We start from the raw sequence: 22,469 nt of genomic DNA, 5'->3' as shown, positions 1-22,469 counted from the left end.
AAGATGGGCTCAAAGACTACATCAGACCTTCTCCACTGGAAAGATCTTTGGAAGAGCTTTCCAATAGTGTGGGGAAGTCTAAAAATGGACAACTGGATCAAAATATATGGTCTCAAAAAGTTCAGGGATTTGAAGTCTTAAGAAGATTGAAATATCAGAGGTTCGAACCTATCGAGACCCGACATTAGAACCTCGGAGATTGGAATATAGGAGAATTGAAGCAGATGATATCAGAGGCTGGGATATCAGGATATCAAAGGTCATCATAATATCAGAGGTCTGGGACATCAGAATATCAAGACTTCTTAACATAGGTATTTTAAGAAGTTATGATATCCAGCAAGGCTGATAGTGCTAAAAGTGTTGAGGAAGGCCGAGCAAGTTAACAAAGGAATTTTTGCAAAGTTAAGGGTGATTGGGACTCTTTATCTCTCCTCCTGTAGGACATGTGGCAACATGTCAGTGGGCCCAAGAAAGCGAAGTGTCTAGTGATGTCAGGGTATTGGAGGATGAAATATTAGAGAAAGAGGATATTGTAACTATTGTGAAAATAATGATTAAATAAGTTCCAATGAAAAGGGCTTCGATGGTGGTTTGAAGCTCTATCATGATAAGTCCAAGGAACCAAGGGTGGAGAAGACTTAACTGATAAATATAAACACCTAGAAGGAACAACAGACCTTAGCACCTAAGGCTAAGCCCCTGGTCACATACCTTGGTCCTATGAGAAGGAAAACACTCAGGGGAGCTAAGCGCTAAGGGATCCAAGTGCTAAGGGATCCTAGGATATCAGACAATGCAATATCGTAACATTTCAATTGTGTGAGTTACGATATAGAGGGGATCTGATATAATGCTAAGCCATCGATCACAGATCTGGTCCTATGAGAAAGCAATTTCTCAAGGATCTAAAGACTAAGGGGGCCAAGGATATTGAAGAGAGCAATATTGTAATAATCTGCCTATGTAAGTTACGATATGTTATGTTCCGATGAGGAAGTATAGTGAGTTTAATGGACGTATGAGTCAACAACTGAATAATTGAATGCAAGATTGATGAAGCTGGTTGTTGGAGTCAGCTAGATCTGTGTAAGGCTCTGAGATAAGGAAATGAGGACAACATTTAATAGAGACAAATTTGAGGTGATGAAAGAAGCAACAAGCTGCTTCATGTACAAGTATGGTTATGTTAAATGTGGAACAAAGTTTTCATCCCTAAGAACATTCAATCTCTGTGGAGAAATAAATAAGAATGGGACTCTCAGAGAAGTGTGTAGGCCACCTAAGAATTAAATTCTGAGCATGGAGATTTACGCATTCTGTCATTGAATAGTTCCGAGGTCCATCTCTATGTTTAATACTATGACATGATTCAATGAGAAGACACAACAATAGCGGGGGAAGCCATGTCAAAGTACATTTGTGTTGTGGGGAAAAATGCCTATGCAGGACGATCCTATCCACCTTACCCCTATCCTTAAGTTTTAAAATCCAAAAAAATTATCCTTCCGCTCATATTTCCCTTCACCCAATATCCCTGAGTCGATATACTCTTTATATATCACATATGTTCCCTATCATTCATTTCCCGACCCCACCAAATAGCCTTGTCACATCATGATTAACCTTTCATTACATTTTTCTCCATCTCCACCTATCTTCACACATCTGATGGTCTGAATACGATTTCGGCCCCCCATCACCATCTGAGCTTTACCACCAGGGGGGGGGGGGGTTCCGAAATGGGTGGTATACCAAACCATGCCCACCCCTACGTGTCAACTCCTTAGTGTTTCAGACCCCCCTCGAGTGAAACCACTAACCACTCCATCCATCCTACTATTGCCTTCCTACCCATTACACTCCTACCATTCACCTTCCACCACCTCTTCTGTCCGTTAAACTCCACCAAATCACATTCGTTCCCTCTAGAATTAACTCGTTAAGCATTCAATTAGCTTAGCCATTAATTCAACAGACCCACGCCACCTTAAATGGAAAACCAAATTCGTTATATAAACCTATTTTCTATTTGAGAACTAGTTACTGAATTCAAGCTTTGTCATTGTTTATTGATTTCTTACAAGTATTGTTGGACTCAATTTCGACAATTTCAATTGCCTATGACATCTCTGTTCAATCATTATCAGCCTATTACTTCTACTTTTTCCTCCAGAGCCTGACTTTTCTCTGTGTTTTTCTACTCTCAAACTCCCAATCCCATTCACTATTGCTCTTAGCCATAGCCAAGATGCCTCCAAAGGACAAAGTACTAGAGGAAATTGTCAATCCTTTGATCCATCCTCCTATAGACCTTCATCACAAACCTATGGCTGGCCAAGATTACAAAATCCATGAGACACTTTGTGAACTCAACCTCTTCGAGATGTATTGTTGGCTCAAAGACAAGTATAAAGATAAATCACATGATATCTAGCTGTGGGAATAAAATTTACCTCACTACATCTTTCCTCATACCCATAGCACCCTAGATTTTATTAGAAAATATCATGCATCCTATTTGCCAAGCCAAAGGGCCATAGTCACTCCTACTTGAGAAATTTTGTTTACCATAACCCCTCAGGCTATTGATCAGATGATGCAAACCCCCTCAGTAGAGAATGCTACCCCATTTTCCTATGAAGCAGTGATTGAACTATACTAGAAACTAGACTTTTCCAAGAGAGCCCAAACTCTTGAGTTGTTTTTGACACAAGATGCTTCATTACCAAAGAAAAATCCTCCTTATCCCTCCTCCATTTTTCCTGAGAGAGCCAAGCAGATTATCATTGTTGTTTCCTACCTCCTTGGCTACTACTCTGATCAATGGGTAGATGAGGCCATTATAGGATTTTTGTCCATCTTCTCTATTGATTCTAAGCCCTCCATTGTCTTTAATTTCAGCAATTTTCTTGTAGAGTCCATTCATCAGGAACTTGTTAAATTTCCAACTGAGGAGGTATTCAAATATGCCTTTGTATTGGTGTACATGTTTCTATACTTTCAGGGGGACAACATTAACCTTTCTTTTCAAAAACTGGATGAAAAAAGCAACCAGCAGTTAGTCATCTTTTGGATTACTCTGGTCATGAAAGAGCAGAAAGAATGCACTTATAAACAGTTTACAGAGATGTTTGTTCACCTAGCAATAGGTCTCCTGAGCAGTAGAATAGAACCAAGGATTAGTGAAGAAATCAAAAGGGTGTTGCAGCTGTCAGATCAAGTTTAGATGGGGGACTAGTACCTTTATGAAAATTATACAGAAATAAGAATATTTGGATGCGAGCTCCCACCTTACAAACTGCCAAAATTCCTCCCAATGAGGATTTTTTCCTTGGAGTACATAAGGCAGATGATCAACATGGATGAAATCCACTTTTTTGCTCCCAAGAAGAAATCCCAGTTTAAAATAAAAACACAGGTTGGCCCTTTCATTTGCAACAACAGGGCAACAAGGGAAGAGGCAGATAAGCTCTTGAAGGAAATGCAGTTCAGCCTCAGTTTTACCTAGTCCTATGATCCATTAGGGATCATTTCTAGATTAAGGGTAGAAACCAAGTCTACTCCTTACTTTCACATAGCCAAGGCAGAAATAGAAAAGTACAAGAATCAGTTAGAGTGGGTTGAGAACACCTTACAGGAGGCAGAAGAACAGCATGTATCATCATCATGGAGAAGACTGCATAATTGATCAAAGAAAAGGAGAAAGTTGCTAAAAAGACTGTTGGTATCCTAAATTTCCCTATTTTTTACCCTATTTCCATCAATATCAACCTCCGTTTTACCTTAATATAAGACCCTTCTTTCCTACACTAGTACAAGACGGTTACCCTTTTCCTACACATGCTCATAGTTTATATTAAGATTTGTTACAACATCTTATTAATATTTTTATATATATTTCGCGTTATTTACATATTTCTTGCAACTCATATTGATTTCGTAGAAGTAATCATGGAACATAGTGTTAATAATGTATGAGTTGACTAGTGTAGGAAGATTCCTGCACTACCACTTTTCGAGATTTCCGAGAGCTATCTTCGACGAGGACGGATCTCGATATTCGACTCCAAGTCTAACTGCTGATGAACTGAAGCAAGTGGCATGCATCCAGGGATTTTTCTCCAAAGATAGATTACAGCCCAACGAAGCTCGTGTGTGTTATAACCATTAGCCAAGTTTGTAATTCGGTTTTCTGTCTGTTCGGCCAAGATGCCTAAACAAGAATTATCTATAATTAGTGTAAACGGCCTAGAGCTGAAGAATATATATGATGTAGATCGTAGATAGGAAGCTAGTAAACCATCGATTATTATTTTGGTTTACGTAATTTGGTTATCACCTCACTCTGGGGCTACACTGCTCTGTAATGTAATTTGTCGAGTCAAGTAAATACAAGAGAATCATTATGGTTTGCACACGAAGTGTTTAATTTTGTCTTTGAAGTATTATTTGAAGTGTTGATTGCTTTCATTCCTTACAAGGGGAACAAGTTGGTTGACCAGGGCCCGGCCAACCCAACTCGTTGACCCCTCTCACTTTCGTTATTTCGAAAGGTGGTGTAGTTATTTCTTTGCAGCTGCATGATGTAATATTTTAATCGCTAATCCTTAAGTTATGGATTAAATTATCTTTTGTAGCCTATGTGTGGAATGGATCTATGGTTTGCAGAGTAGTTGTGTTTACTTTTGTTTATAAGATATCTTTCACACATTTACTTTACTCTTGTTTTCTATCTTAAATCGTTTTTGAAGCTGGTCATGCAAGGAACTCTTTCCTGCACCAGTGCATGTTGTTGCTTGCACCTTGGCGTAGTCATTCATTGCAGCAAACAGTGAATCACTTACCTACATCTTATTTCCCATTATTTCGCAAGTGAATGGATTGATTAATCATGTATCTGTTTTTGATATTAAAATTTCATCTCTAAAAGATCTAGAAGCAGTTATATTAAACCACCATATAATACTTGCAAAGAATGTCATTATTGTGGGTGAAGTACCAAAATTGGCTGACACATGCAAAGTACTTAGGCTATTGATTGATTCTTTTGTAAGTGCTTTTATCTCATGAATTTTATTTCCCTTATGAAGTTTAATGAGTTGAAGCATTTTCTTTTTCGCAGCGAGTTTACTTCATAATTTCATTTACAGTTGAAATTCCTTTTCAGCACATCTTTTAGCTTTCGAAAGTAATTTAGAAACTGAGTAAATGGGACTCTGCTTCAGTGCAAAAGAAAGTCTCTTGACACAGGAACAGAGTGCTCCAAGCCCTGAGGCTTAGAGCACCTTCACTCATACATAAGTCTTCAGTAAGGAAGATTGAATATACTCTTGCACAGAAATAATGTACCTGCACTAGTGCAAGCAGATTGCAACCGTGCAAGGATAGGTTGTTTGTGTGGGAGAAATATCAGAAGGAAGGTAGAATTCTGCAAGGGCCCACTTGTCAAACTTCTTACCACCCATCTGAAGATGAACATAGCATTTCATTCCAACATTTAATATTGTTTCTGTTGTGTGGAATTTCTTTACTTGATTTACTTGCAAATTGTATTCTACATTCTAGCACTAGAGTTGCCTTGGTGTTAATTGCCTTTCCAATTGTTTTCTATTCAATTCTGCAAAGCATTTCCTTTAAAAAGTAGGATTAGAAATAGGAAAATTTCATACCATTTATGGCATTGCCTGTGCTTTGTCTCTAAGTTTACGAAACCCTTGGGTTGACAATTAAGTGTTGAGGAGTTTGCTCAAGTGCAATTCCTGCACCCAACATTTTGGCGCCATTGTCGGGGAGGAGATTTGAATTGGTAAGAATTTTCCATTTTTTTGCAATAGGGATAAGTCTACTATTATTTTTTCCTGCAGTGTGCTTCTATTTTTTGAAGGAGTTTATAGGTGTCAATTTATTTCTAAAACTTGTAGTTTTTATTTCGAATTTTGTCTGTCATTTTTTCTGAAATGAATGCCTAAAAGAGGTAGGGGTCCGAAGCCCAGTAGGGGCCAAAGAAACACTGACAAATCTGAAACCAAAACTCATATTGGACCTTCTTTTGCAGGTGTTAGATTCGGTCTATTCATCCCTCCATCAGAGATCAAATCCTCTTGTTGCATTTCATTTTAGGTGTCTCATTCAGCTCGATCATCTGCATTCCATTAGGAGCATCGATCTTCTGACGGAAGGGTCTTGTCTCCATAATTACCTCATGTCATGTACCTGTTGGTTCGTGTCTGATCATCAAAGTTCATCAAAGTCAATTTTAAAGTCATGTACAGTCTTGTTTGGTCTCGTGGTCAGCCAAGAGTCATTTCAGTCATTAGGTCTAGGGTTTGGTCTTCAGAATGTCAAATAATGCCAGCAGGCCATGAGGATGTCTCCAATAAGTTTTCATTGCAAAATTTCATTGTCAATATGTTTGATCATGATTCTTCTTCAAAACTCTGTTTTGAAGAAGTAATCATCAAATTTATGGTTTGTAATAAATATGCATTTTTTTTTAAGTTTTTCAGTCATGAGGTACTTCAGGCGTAGCCCTGGTCATCCTTTGCTGAAATTACATGCCAGTCATCCCTGCAAAATTAGTCAGAATTTCATCATTTAGCCAAAAATCAAGTGGAAGCAAAAACAGAGTTATTTGAAAGTGCCAAAGTCTACAACATTACAAAAGTGGGTTTGCCAAATGAAGAATCAGAGTCCATTCCATAAGAGATATTCTTGTGCTTCAATAGTTAATTTACACACAAGAGAGCAAAGAGAACCAAAGCTAAATCATTTGGGTGAATGAGTGTGAAGCTCGGGTAAAAAATTGTTGTAAGTTACCGGCGCGGTGCACTAGGTAGGAGGCGCGGCGCACTCACCAGGCGTGGCGCATTGGGCCGCATTTCGTAGAGTAAAACAACACGGGCATGGCGCATTGGTGAGGCGTGGCGCATTGGGCTGGATGCGCGGCGCATACAACTTGAGAGCCCGAAATTTCTAGAACTTGCTCCAAATCACCCAAAACTTGTGGATTATTGTTTGTCCAAGTAGGTTGACTCTTTGTTTTTCTGTACACTAACCTACCACCAGCTCCACGCTCCATCGGCCCTCCGATCCGCCCTCCCAGATCCAACGGCCAGGTGCATTTCGGAGCTGCCCCGACATCCGACGCTTAGCCTCCGATAGGCTAGTGGTTTCCCCACCGTACAAAAGACGCGTGTCTCCACGCGATTGTATCGAAGCCCCTCTGACACATACCGTCCTTGTACAGAAGGCAGTCCGATAAAACCACAAATCGCCTTCTGTCTCACTGCCCCTGACTTCAGCACCACATCGCTGCCACCGCATCTGCCTCCGTCCCTACCTCGCCACCGTGTCCTGTGCCACATCACCCTGCCGTACCTCCATGTCACCTTGCCATGCCGGGACCCGCCGCTGATGTCATACTGACATCATCACCGAAAAAGGTGCGAAGGGTGAAAATCGCAGCAAAGAATGCCCGAAACCAAAAACAGAGGCAGTTTTTGATGTGCTAATCGCGCATCGCTAAGAAAAATGGCTCAAAATGGAGAGCTTCCTTGCTCGGCTACCTGCAAAACCCAAAAATTCGCAGGAGGCAACGCTAGAAACAGAGAAACTAAAGAAAAGACAACATAAACAGAAATAGAGAACTAAAGGTATGCTGGTATGTTCATATTCAATCGGCCAGCGCCAATAGCATTCTAGAGGCCACGAAAAGCATTTGCAACAGTTATTTTTGCCTTGAAAGGGCAGAAAAGGGGTGATTTGACAGTTTCAAGCATATCAGAGGAAAGATAAAGCCTATATTCAATCAAAGAGTATCAGTGAAGCGGCAAAGAGTATCAGATCGACAATACCAAAGCAGGTGAACATTAAAGACCTCCATCCAAGTCAAAGAAGCAATAAAGGCCATTCAAAGCTCATCGGATCGGGATTAGTGCACATAAAAGCCACCTAAAAGCAGCAGAATTGCCTAAGAGATTAAAGTCCCATTTATTGCAGAAACCCTGCACCGAGCCACTAAGGACACCATATTAACTCATTTTGATGCAGCTGTCTCCAGCGAAGCTCAAATAAATATCTTCTCGCATTAATTTCAGGACAAGATTAGATTAAAGAACTCATTTCCCTTAGATCTGTTTAAGATCTGCTGTAAAAGATATTTTTGGATATTTTCTCTTTATAAACCACCCTAATTCTTTATTTAAGGGGTTGGTTGGTTGATAATCCTCATTCTAGACTTGCGCTGTATACTTTGAGAGCTCTATAATCAAAGACTGTTGGAATGCTTTGGATGAAGAACTACCTGTTGTGTTATTTAATGGCCAAATAGTGACTGTGGAATTCCTGTGCTACTACATGGCTCAATAAGTTTTTTCCTACCTTTGTTTACAGTTTACATATGTTTATGCACCATTGTGTTACCATCTAAATAGCAAGAAAGAAGAATAGCTTAGGTTTTTCTTGACTGCACCCTATGCTCAGTTCTTGTTATTTCTATATGTTTTCTTTAGAAATGGTTATGAATATGCATACTTAAATGATCATCTTTACCCTGTTTCTTTCACATATGACTGTTATTTAGGAATTCTTGACTGCTCCTAGACAAACTTTCATTCACCTTCCCTCTCTGTTAGCTAATGAAATATTCTTAGTTGCCTTTCATCTCTGACCTTCATTCCATCTTTATTCCAGCCTGATATTGTTCTATGTGTAGCTATCCTGCTCTGTACTCCTCTTGTGACCAAGAAAACGCAACAACAAGCCCTAATCCATGACTCCATGCCCAATGGTTTGAACTTCTCACTCTATGCATCCCAACTCTACTTGAAAACATCATCCTTCCCACCAAAATCAAAACAAAATCCATGTACACCATAACTAGCCTAAACTCAACCCAAAACAATGTTAAATAATAAAGAGAGGGCCCTCTCTGACTGCAGTAGGCTAGGACCTGCAACCCAAAGATTGGTTTGTGGTTACCTCGGCCGTATCCCTTAAGGAGCCAAGGGACAACCTGAGTGATAACATCATTGGCGACTCCACTGGGGACCTGTTCAGAAAATTCCAAAAACAATATAGAAGCTGGCTCCCAAGAAGAAAACACATAATACTAGGTCAAATCCAGACCCAAATCCACCAGCTATTTTTGAAAATCCCAATTTAATCTCTAGAAACCTTAGCAAACAAAAAGAAGAAGAGTTTGTTGATTCTAGTCCTGAAACAGTTCAGTGAAGCTATTTTCCAACCCCCGTTAAAGTTTTGTTTCGTTCAACCCCTACTTCCCCTTGTTCATCATCCACCTCTCCAAGCACCTTTTCCACACTTCCATTCACTGTGCATATTACCACTACCACCATTGTTATTACAGCTGTCCCAGCTGTTCCAGCCCTTCCACTTATCCCTGTAAATATGGCTAACAGATATGCACCTTTACAGTTACCTGCAAATCCAGGGGCTATGCCTCAGGACTATCAAACCAAAATCACATATTTTGAAGGTACTGGTTCTGGCACAACCCTACAACATACCAAGAAAATGCAGGACTATTTTGAGAGTTATGAAATAGATGATGATAGTGTAAGAATGAAGATTTTTGTCCAAAGTTTAACATGAGATGTTAGGCCCTGGTTTAGAGCTCTTCCTGCAAATTCCATAGTTGACCCAGAGGCCCTTTACCAAACATTTCTTAACAGATGGGAGAAGAAGAAGGACCCTCTGCACATATTATCTGAGTATGACACTATCAAAAGAGGCCCTCAAGAAGCTGTCTTGGACTATTGTGCCAGATTTAACAATGTTTACAACGCTATTACACAAAACCTTAGACCTCCACCTAATCTTGCTTTATACAAATTCCCTGATAGATTTGATTCAAACATGGCTTATCAGTTAAGGGAAAGAGCCCCTCAAACCTTAGCAGACATGCAGAATGTAGCTGTTAGTGTGGAGGCAAATCTGCTTGCCAAGCGAAATAGAACAAGAGCTAAGAGAAGAACCACTTTTAAAGATGAACCTTCAGCCTTTGAGCAAAAATTGGACACAATCATCAAAGGCATGGACATCTTTGAAAATAGAATGGGAACTATTGAAAGAAAAGCCTCATGGGAAGGACAGCAAAACAATCCTATCAGAAATCCAAACTTTAGAAAAAATCAGAACCCAAACGTTGAAAGGGCAAGTCCTGACCAGGATATAAGACCTCCTTTTCATGAAAACTATGCTGAAGCATCCACATCTAGTGAGCAGATGGAGGACACTCACATAAACTTGATGGGTTTGAAGAGTGAACAACAAGTATTTCTAACCCAAGAGGACCAAGATAACCATGATATAAATCAATTCCAGACCAAGTTTGGAGAGTCATTTGACTTCAAACAAGGCTATGATTCAGCTGTCTACGAAGTCCATAAACAATACAAATTGAGAACAAGAACCATTGACGTGTCTGATCCCATCAAGCCAAAGGATGCCAAGCAGCCTAAGAAAGTAAAAGACAAGGCCGCTATCACAGAACCTACTAATAAAACAGACCCAAAATTAAAAGAAGTGACCATAGAGGATGTATCTGACATGCAGCCCTCTAATAACCAGCCTTTTGTATCCTTTCCCTCGAAAGACAATATAAATAACACTCCTTAAAGCCTTCCCAAAACAAAACAATCTCAAGAAATCGCTGATAACCAAGAGAAGATCATTGAAGATACAATTGAAAAGGGAAAATCTGCCAGTCACAATACTAAAACATAGTCAGAAAAACCTTTTGATTTAGAAGCAGAAATTGGTAAATTAAAGATATATATTCCTCTCTCTGAGCTTTCCAAACATGATGTGTACAGACAACAAATCAAAAGATCGCTGCAAATTCCAGAGAACCGGGATGATGTTAATGTCGTAGATAATCAATCTGAATTACTTTTTGGTCTTGAAGTCAATGGTAAATCAGGACATGGAGCTGTTCTACCCTTTTATGTTATTTTGCACATTCATGATAAATTGTTGCATAATGCTATGTTTGATTCAGGTGCTTCACACAATCTAATGCCCAAAGCTGTAATGGAGAAGCTAAACCTTGACGTCACTAGACCCTACAAAGACTTATTCTCATTTGATTCTAGTCAGATCAAGTGTTTAGGCTTAATCAAAGACCTTTGTGTGTCTTTAGTCCAATTTCCCAACAAAACGATCCTAATGGACGTGGTGGTTGCTGACATTCCACCAAAGTATGACATGCTCTTATCAAGATCTTGAGGAGCAAAACTCCAAGGATCTCTCCAACTAGACCTCTCCTATGCCACTATTTCAGTCTTTGGGCAACCAAAGAGACTGTATAGAGAAACACTGATGAAGTATGTGGTAAGTAGTGAGGAAAAACCCCATAACTTTCCCATTTACTCAATCCATTCTGATATGGATTCCTTTATATTGTTCAATGATGATAGCTGCCCTCCCACTGATGAGAAGCCTTTGCCTTTAGAACAAGAAACATGCATCAATCAAGAGTTGGTTGCCCATACCTGTGAAACTATTAAAACAATTAGTGAAACCAGCATACAAGAAGAACCACGTGAAGCACAAAACCTAGGTCCGCCCAATCCTAAAATGACTAAAACTCTTAATACTAACCACAAGCAAGAAATCACATGGTATTTAGAGTTTGATGGTTCTGTTAATAAGCTAGGAGCAGGGCCAGGAATATGGATTTACAATACACATAACAACCATGCAGAGGGTCATGCTTACAGACTAAACTTCAAATGCACCAACAACATGGCAGAGTATGAGGCTCTCTTTTTAGGCCTTAAACTGCTCAAAGCTCTAGGAGCTGCAAAAGTGTCCATTCTAGGTGACTCTGATTTGATCATTCAACAGATGAAAGGTAACTTTGTTACTAATGACAATAGGCTAAGAGCTTATAGGTCTGCTGCCACAGAAATACTCAATTCCTCCACCAAATCCAAGCTTGCTAAGATTTCTAGAAGCCATAACATGCATGCTCATAGTCTAGCCACTTTTACTAGAACTTGCAAGCCGCCCTTTGAGCCCAATTACCACTTTACTGCTGAGATAAAGCACAGGCCTGCTGTCCCTAACAATATCAAAGATTGGCAAGTGTTTGAGGATGATGCTCAAATCAACAATTTTCTTACCTTACAGCAAGAATTCTCAAGCTTAAACATTGATGAAGATGCCATGGATGACCCACAACAGCAAATGAGCCAAAATGAGCAAACTATAATAGCTGAGACAACAAATCAAATGCTGCACCCAACCATTTTTTATGAGAGAAACATGCAAGAGCTGAAACAAATGCATTTAGATGAAATAGTTGAAGTAGAGGCCGGAGTGATTGATTTAAAAGACAATTTTCTACCTGCTAGCCTCACTCCATTAGAAGACATATTTGATTCAAACGATGTCCCCAAAAAGCCAAAGATGCAGCCCTTAAACGCTGCCTTGGAAGACTGTAATATTGGGACAGAAGAGAAGCCCAAAATGATTAAACTGTCCAAGTCTTTGCCTCTCGATCAAAAACCAAAATATGTTGATTTATTTAAAGAGTTTCAAGATGTATTTGCCTGGAGTTATGAGGAACTTAAGTCCTATGACACCTCTGTTATTCAACATACCATTCCCTTAAAGCCAAATCAAAAGCCCTTCAAATATAAACTAAGGAGAATCAATCCTGTTCTTCTCTCTTTGATTGAGAAAGAAGTGAAAAGAATGTTTGAGGCTGGTATCATAGCACCCATTAGATTTTCAGAATGGGTAACCAATCTTGTTCCCACAAGGAAGAAAACAGGGGAGATTAGATTATGTGTGGACTTAAGAAATCTGAACCAATTCTCCCTTAAAGATCACTACCCGTTGCCAAAGATGGGCCACATTCTACAAAGAGTAGTGGGGTCTTCAAGAATTTCTTTGCTAGATGGCTTTTCAGGTTTGTTAGATTCTCTCATAAAACAATAATAAATCCAAAAATAAATTAATTAATTAAATATTCCAAGTTAGGAATTTGTGCCTAACTCTTGGGTTGTTCCTCTAAGATAGGAGTTAGTTTAGGTAACTCCTATATTGGTGTGTCTGGTGAGAAATTATCTCAACCAAAGGAGAAATTATCTCAACCAAAGATGTCCAAGATAGCACGCACTATCTTGAGACCAATATCTCTCATCTATTTATTTGTAACACTATTTCAATTATTTTGATGTAAGAATGAGAGTGAGAGAATACATGAGGCTTCAGCCTTTTTCCGTCAATATTGTGTCTCTGGTTTTTATATGTATTTTTCTGTAATGTGTTTGAGTTAATCTCATTCTCTTCATGTGGTATCAGAGCCATAAGGTTAAACGTTGAGCTCTTTTGAGAAACCATTATATTGCAGAAACCGAGTGTTGCCGTGAATGTGCGATTTTAAGGAATGAATGGTTGCATTGCTACTACCGTGTGAGAGCAAGTCGAAAGGGAGTTCGAGTTTAGAGTCGTTGTTTTATTTGAGCGCCTGATTTGAGCCGATTTACCTCAACGTCTTCATTGTAGTTGGGAATTGGTGCGGTGTATATATTGGCCTACAATGCAGTTGAAGAAGTATTTTGTCAGGTTAAATCATGTGTGAAGAATTAGTGGAGGAAGATGCGAATGTATCTCTTACAGATTAAGTCACAGCAGAAATTCTCTCGGATGCGGTGAGTGCGCTGATGAGGCAATTAGAACAAGCCAAAGCGGAGCGCAAGGAGAGGAAAAGGCAGTTGAAAGCCCAGAAAATTGGTAAAACTTCTGAGGAGCCTGTTACAAAAGATTCAATAGAATTACAGAGGCCTGTATTGAACCCTGTTCTTGGCTATTTATGTTGAGCCACATTGAGCAAAGTTGTGTTGGGTTCTTGCATTAAGGTACGTTGGACTGCTATGAAGATTATTCACAACAATACTTGCTGTACAAACGTGAAGGTTGTCATCGTCGCCAGTGTAGAATTCTGTTGACTGGAGCCATGTAGAATTGTAGTCAAGTTTCAATTTTCTCTTTATTCTTGCAAACTATGGATAGGGATATATTTGTCATAAAAAAAAAATCCTTCAACAGATCAAAAAGCACCTCAAGCGCACAATTCCTCACTTCTGTCCGAGGATCAGAGGTTAAATCGGACAATCCCACAAGCATTGGAAACCAATAATGTTCTGTTACATCAGTGTCTGCATCTATGCCAATAACTTCCTCAGGATTCAAGGCCCCACCTGGAATTAGACCCTCTGCAAGCCGATCTTCACAGATACGAAGCAGAGCAATGGCCTTCAAGCTAATTCGTGGACTATCCATGAAGCAATCCCCGACAACTTGATCAAAGTGTTCTAACACCACTTTCTCCCCGTTCTCAAATGCACTTTCAGCAACGGATTCTGTTTCATCATCAGCAGCAGCTGTAAATATCATAAACACACTTCTCCAGCCAGATTTGATGCTCCCAACCTTCGATTTGATCATCTGTACAATGCAGTCAACAGTCCGAGTACGAATGGTTGCACTTCTATTATTTCGCATGAGGATAACAAACGGTTTCAAGATATCATTTTAAAAAGGTAAACGAATTACTTTTAGTGTGCCTAGTTGACCTCTCAATCATTTACATGGATAAGCATACCATGAGCCGTGCTTTATAATTTTTATATTCGCATTTTGAAACGTAAACTCACTTTTTCATAAAGTGATTTTATAAAATCCATAAAATTGTTTTTTAATGGAAGAAAGGTAAATGAGTGAGAGTGGAATTACTTGACATGAAATTGGAAATGCATTTTTATATGCATGAAAGTGGTGAGATTGTGAGTTGAAGGGTTGGTATTTAGCTCTTTGAAATTGAAAAATTAAGTAGTGTTTCTATTTGTATTTGGAGTGATAAGGTGCATTATATTTTGTAAATTTGAAGAATATTTTGTGGAGATATAAGTGTATTATTTTGTATTTGGAGTGATAAGGGAAAGTTGTTGTAATTTAAAGTATTGTTTTACTTTGAGAGGACTCGTGTCACTATCCATTCAGATTTTGAAGGCGAGTTGTTTCAAAGGGTTGTTAGCTTGGCATTATCATTGCTTCAGATGTACTCAGTGATTAATAAAGATATCATTTTTTAGTGTTGATGTGTCCTAGATCCGCCCGAAATTGAATAAGGGGATCTAAGGTACACTATGTATGCTTGATGGTGCATGCTTCATGTTTTTTTGCTTATGATTTGTGTCTAGTTTTGACACATAAATGATCTCATTTCATGCACACATAAAATACAATGCCAGCAAGCACAACACCTATATCGAAATAGTTGCAAGGAGGATAATTAAGCTCCACACATACAACAACTCATCAAAGTTTTCAACATCGATATTCTACTTCAACAAGCAAATTCAATCAAGTTAATGAATTTGTCAACTTCACTGTTTGAAAGCAAAGTCTACATCAACATTCTTGCAAACAAATTTAAGAACTTGTGAATCAAATTCCAATTGAATTGAACGGGTGCATTCTCGGTTGAAACCGACACCCACGTTTTGATTTGATCATAAGTCAAGCACTTCATTCTCTTCAACTTAGTCAAATTAAGACAAGTGAATTCCTTGTTTTATGTGAGTCATTAAAACCATTGTAAGCTTTTTTGGGTGCATTTTCGACAGTGTTCGACACCCTTCCTTTAAAGCACAATCAAGTGAGTCCATGAGTTTTAACTCCTTGAAACAACCATCACAGCAACCAAAACAAGTTCAACTCTAACCAGTTGAGTTCATCATCAAGCGAGCGTGAATTCCAGAAAGTTCTAACAAGAATTCTCAGCAAGTACAATAAGCAACAAATCAAGCAAGTTGAGATCAACAAATCAAGCGAGCGTGACAGTCAAGTCCCATAGCAAGCGAGCCTGTCATTCAAGTAAAGTGAAACAGTTCAAAGCATGACATCTACGACAAGAGAGCCTGACTTCAAGTGAGCAAGTTCAGATGGCGTAGCATATTCAGTTATTAAACATTCTTCACAGTTTGATGATCTCCAGTGATGAAGACATGGTGCACGTCAGCAAAGAAACTCTTGCTGATATTTCACGGCATCTACAGCAAACACATGAAACCATTGAGTTTCTTCAACTTGAGTCCCAACTTCAAAGGAATGAATTGCAAGAAAAGGGTGATACTTTCAAGTCTTTGAACCATCCAGATGATAAGTCAATCATCCCAACAACTTCAAGTGTCGAAGTTGTTCATGATCAAAGTCAAAATTCTTCCAAACCCATCATCAAGCCCTGGGAAGACATTCAAAATAACAAGAATAGACGAGGCTTAGGATATGTTACTGATGACATCAATTTACAAATCCCAGATTATTCCAAGCCAATTAAGTTTGTGAGTGCAGGATTTCTTGAACCACTCACCTCAGCAGGTTCTGAGAAAGTTGTAGACAAACGAAATTGCATGCAACCTGAAGTTCATGTTCAACCGAAATGTTCTCATTGTCAAAGAACTGGTCATATGGAAGATCAGTGTTTTGATCTCCATCCGTGTTGCCATTGTGGCAAGCACAATCATTCCTCAGCAAAATGTCGCAACCACCAAAAATCAGGCAGATTGAAGATACATTATGACTGGATTGATCCTTGGGAATGGTCATCCACAGTCAAACGGTTGTCTCAGTTCTACAACCGACTCCAATCTTACATAGTGCAGCCAACAGTGAACAGATGTTGGTACTCTCATGCAGTTGAATGAGGGAGTACAACAGTGAAACTCTCCTACACCTGAAGGGGGGGAGTTCAAATATATTTTGGAGCAGATTGTCTCTCCTTTCAGCTGACAAAGGGGGGAAAATGTCAATGAAATTGACAAGTGGTTGTCAGACTGAAAGTCTCGACAACATCAGCGAAGCAGCCAGTGGGCATCTTCATCAGCCAGTGGGCATTTGTCATCAGCAGTGAGCATCAGCAAATTCGCCAGTGGGCGATCGACAGCCAAAGCAGCAGTGAGCAGCTTTCATCATAGCAAAAGCAACATTGAGTTGTTTTTCGACATCTTCAGCCAGTGGGCAATCATCATCAAATTGTGTGAGTGGACACTGGATGTTGTTTTCAAGCAAAGGACACTTGGATCCTTTTGCGGCTTGGCACATGATGGAGTTGTCAAGCGTCCTTCAGAGATGAATCAAGCATGCAGCTGATTCATGTTCTCTTCAGATTTGAGTTTTTTCCAGCATCCAGTTTTGGCGGTTTTTTCAGGCAATGTTTTTGAGGATCAACATGAGAACTTGGAAGATGGTTCTCGTTTTTGGATTTATCATTGAGGGGGGAATGTTAGACTCTCTCATAAAACAATAATAAATCCAAAAATTAATTAATTAATTAAATATTCCAAGTTAGGAATTTGTGCCTAACTCTTGGGTTGTTCCTCTAAGATAGGAGTTAGTTTAGGTAACTCCTATATTGGTGTGTCTGGTGAGAAATTATCTCAACCAAAGGAGAAATTATCTCAACCAAAGATGTCCAAGATAGCACGCACTATCTTGAGACCAATATCTCTCATCTATTTATTTGTAACACTATTTCAATTATTTTGATGTAAGAATGAGAGTGAGAGAATACATGAGGCTTCAGCCTTTTTTCGTCAATATTGTGTCTCTGGTTTTTATGTGTGATTTATATATTTCTATGAGTTAATTTCTCTTTTCAATAAGGTTTTAATCAAATACTTGTTCACCCGGATGACCAAGACACGACAGCCGTTACAACACCGTGGGGAACATTTAAGTATGTGAAGATACCTTTCGGACTAAAGAATGCAGGTGCTACCTTTCAAAGGGCCATGGAAATTGCATTTGCCAAAGAAATCCATGATTTCCTAGTGGTTTACCTTGATGAACTTACTCCTTTCTCAAAATCTGATCAAGAGCACCTAAAACATTTGAGACAAGTGTTCCTAACATGTAGGAAATATGGCATTTCCTTGAACCCTAAGAAGTATTTATTCGGTCTAGAAGAAGGAAAATTGCAAGGCCATATCATTTCAAAAGATGGAATTAGAATAGATCCGGAAAGAATCCAAGCCATTTTGCAAATCCCTTATCCAAGAAACATCAAAGAATTGCAAGCATTCCTAGGAAAGATCAATTTCCTAAGGAGATTTATCCCAAACTTGGTCGAGCTGATAAGAATGCTAAATAAAATGTTAAAGAAGGATTCCAAGGTAAAATGGACTTTAGAGGCCAATCAAGCCTTTGAGGGCATAAAATCTACCTTAACTCAAGCCCCAGTCCTCACAAGTCCTCAATTTGATAAAGATTTCATCATTTTTTCATTTGCATCTGAACACACCATTGCTGCTGTCCTTTTGCAGAAAGATGATCAGGGAAATGAAAAGCCAATTTCATTTTTCAGCCGAGCCCTTAGAGATGCACCCTTGAAGTACCAAATCATGGAGAACCAAGCATATGCCCTTGTTAAAGCAATCAAAGATTTCAGAATTTACATTTTATATTCACAAGTGATTGCTTATGTGCCAAATGCTGTTGCAAAAGACATATTAACTCAGGAGGGCATAGAAGGCAAAATAGGCAAGTGGATTTCCAATATCCTTGAGTATGACATTGAGATAAAACCCACCAAGCTGATAAAGGGACAAGGTTTAGCCAAACTGATGTCCGAAACCAATTTTCAAGCCTTAGACATTAATCAACTGGATAATGAACAGGAGTTGGCGACTCCACAGATCAGTCAAGATTTTTTGCAATCCCCATGGTATGCTGATATATGTTTTATATTGTTAAACATGTGTGCTCCTCCAGGGTTGTCCAAAACCAAAAAGAGATTTTTAAAGATGAAAGCATCAAAGTTTTGTGTCTTAGATAGTGCCCTGTTTTGGAAAAATCATGAAGGAATATTGCTGAATTTTCTAACTATGAATGAAACTGACAGTGTCATGAAAGAATTCCATGCAGGGGACTGTGGAGGGCACTTATATTGGAAGTCCAATGCTGATAAGATACTAAGGGCTGGTTTCTATTGGCGCTCTTTGTTCACTGATGTGAGAAAGTTTGCTGTTTCAAGCCACAAATGCCAAATCTTTGAAGGCAAAAGAAAGCTTCTGCCCTTGCCCCTTAAGCCCATTTCAACCGAGAAGCCTTTTCAACAATGGGGTCTTGACTTCATTGGAGAAATCCATCCATCCTCTTCTGGCCAGCATAAGTGGATTCTAACAGCCACATATTGCTTTACCAAGTGGATTGAAGCCATCCCATGTAGGCAAGCCAATGACTCCACCATCATCCAATTCCTTGAAACCAACATTTTGTCCAGATTTGGCTGTCCTGAGAAGATCATTACAGATAACGATGCTGCCTTCAAATCCAAGAAAATGATCAGTTTTTGCCACAAATTCCACATTACCTTAGGTCACTCCACAGCCTATTACCCTCAATGGAATGGCTTGGTCGAATCATCCAACAAGAGTCTGATTAACATCATTAAGAAAGTCTTGGAGGAGAACAAGAAGAACTGGCACAAAAAGCTTGTAAATGCCCTATGGGTAGACAAATTGTCAACCAAGAGATCCATTGGGATGAGTCCATATGAGTTAGTCTATGGCATGGAGGCCAGGTTCCCCTCTTCTTTGGGAATCCCTGTTATCAAATTGCTGCAAGAGATTCAGGCAGAGACAAATGATATCCAAAGAAGAATAAACCAAACCATCCATTTGCAGAAAACAAGAGAACAAGTGTACGACAGAGCTCAGATTTTACAAGAGAAGCTCAAGAAAATGTTTGACAAAGGAACCAAGGCTGAAGATTTCTGCATAGGCAAAAAAGTCTTAAGATGGGATTCAAGAAGAGAGGACAAAGGAAAGCATGGAAAGTTTGATTTCCTGTGGAAAGGCCCCTTTATTATTTATGTTGTTCAAGGCAACAACACATATTTTCTGAAGAGTTTGGATGGCAACACAGCTGAAGAAGGCCCTGTCAATGGCCGAATGCTAAAGCAATATCATGATCCCTTTTGTTGAACGCAACATAACTCTGTATACTATCTGTACATTAATATTTGAATTTTCAGCACCTTTTCTTATAGCAGGCCAATAAGAGGGAACAATGCAGAAAATTTTGAAGGAAAGATCAGAGAAAGCTCTATTTCATATCTCTGTTTTTGAAATAATTCCAAAGAAGTGCTCAAGCAGATTTCAATATGTTTACAAGCACCCAAAAGGCAAGAAGCAGAGCTATAATTTTTCTGCAATTCAGCTCAAAAATGATACTGAATATCAGCTTATAAGAATTTAGTCAAAGGCATTGAGAAGAAGGAGAATTTTAGTTTACAACCTATTGCAATAGGAGGCTAACCTAAAAAACCATCCCCAAGTGGAGCCACTGTTAGCCTCCTATTGCAATAGGTTACATATTTCATGATTGACTTTTTTACATGCCAAATATGTCATCTTGTCATGCTGCAAGGTTCCATAATTCCAAGAAGTTCCATTTTGAAGAATCATAACATTTTTGAAGAGTTTTACATATAAGGGAAAGCCAAATAGCTTAATATTGGCTTCCATAGGTTTAAATTGCTTGTTTTAGAAGATAGGGAATGAATATTTGTCCAAACAACTTAAGCTTGGCAGATCAGTAGCTAGGTAGAGAAATGAAGGAGCCCAACTGCTTAATCTGGGCCCTTGGAAGATATAAGGGTACATTTAGATAGGAGGGCAGTCAAAAGAAAAGAAGATAATCAGGGTCTGCAAGTCCAAGTGCACCCATGCAAAAAGAAGAAAAAATGCTAGGTAAGTAGGTTGGGTAAGTAGTTTTGTGGTTGCAGAATCAAGCTATGTGATCCATTTCATGTTTTCAAGTGTTATATCTATTCAGATCACAGTTATGAGGCAGTTTTTCATTTGGAGGAGCTCAAGCGAGGCATGTCTAAACTCCCCCTTCTTCTTATTCCCCAAATCATTCACTAACCTCTCTAAAGAGGTCAAGATCTGCTTGATATCTCTTAAGTTTCATCATTTGTCATATCATTGGCCTAAGTAAAGGTTTTCTTTGCTTAGGAGTACTCTTATTCACTCTATAAGTCATTTTTCCCTTTTAAGTAGCCTAAGATCTCTAAACTTAGCGCTTTCTTGTCATTTTCATATTAACTTCTAACATTATTATGTAAATCCCTATCTATTTCCCCTTCCCCTTACTAAAAAGCACTAAATAGCTCCCCTATGTACATATTCCCATCCCCTGGCACTATAGCCCTATAACATCAGTTTGGGGGAAATGCTAAGTCCATTTGGGGCTTGGCATTAGCCCTTTCGCCTTCAAACCTGGAATTAATTTAGCATTTGGTTAAATTAATAACCATACCGTTCCCCTCTCTTACCCATAAACCTTAATGTTTTACTCTGCGTGCTCACATTTTTGGGTTTTGTTTAAATATTTGATTTAAACAGTCAAACTCCACCCCCGGCACACATACCATAACCCACAAACCCAAAGTTTTGACCCCCCCCACCACATAAATAAATCAAATATATGGCGGGCCCCTGTACACTAACCTTCCGCCAGCTCCGCACTCCGTCGGCCCTCCGATCCGCCCTTCTAGATCCAACGGCCCAGGTGCATTTCGGAGCCGCCCCGACGTCCGACGCTTAGCCTCCGATAGGCTAGCGGTTTCCCCACCGTACAAAAGGCGTGTGTCTCCACGCGATTGTATCGGAGCCCCTCTGACACATACCGCCCTCGTACAGAAGGCGGTCCGTTAAAACCACAAACCACCTTCTGTCTCACTGCCCCTGACGTTAGCACCACGTCGCTGCCACTGCATCTGCCTCCGTCCCTACCTCGCCACCGTATCTTGTGCCACGTCACCTATCGTAATGCCACGTCACCCTACCACGTCACCCTGCCACGTCACCCTACCATACCGGGACCCGCCGCTGACGTGATCACCGAAAAAGGCGCGAAGGGCAAAAATCGCAGCAAAGAATGCCTGAAACCAGAAACAGAGGCAGTTTTTGATGCGCGATTAGCGCTTATCGTGCATCGCTAAGAAAAATGGCTCAAAATGGAGAGCTTCCTTGCTCGGCTACCTGCAAAACCCAAAAATTCGCGGGAGGCAACGCTGGAAACAGAGAAACTAAAGAAAAGACAACATAAATAGAATGAGAGAACTAAAGGTATGCTAGTATGTTCATATTCAATCAGCCAGCGCCAATAGCATTCTAGAGGCCACGAAAAGCATTTGCAGCAGTTATTTTTGCCTTGAAAGGGAAGAAAAGGGGCGATTTGAGAGTTTCAAGCATATCAGAGGAAAGATAAAGCCCAGATTCAATCAAAGAGTATTAGTGAAGCGAAAAAGAGTATCAGATCGACAATACCAAAGCAGGTGAACATTAAAGGCCTCCATCCAAGTCAAAGAAGCAATAAAGGCCATTCAAAGCTCATCGGATTGGGATTAGTGCACATAAAAGCCA

This window comes from Pinus tabuliformis, chromosome X (assembly GCF_031772625.1).
Source record: "Pinus tabuliformis cultivar Carrire ecotype Pingquan chromosome X, CPIR1, whole genome shotgun sequence".
Classification (NCBI taxonomy): Eukaryota; Viridiplantae; Streptophyta; class Pinopsida; order Pinales; family Pinaceae; genus Pinus; species Pinus tabuliformis.
Note: the sequence above shows the minus strand (reverse complement) of the source record.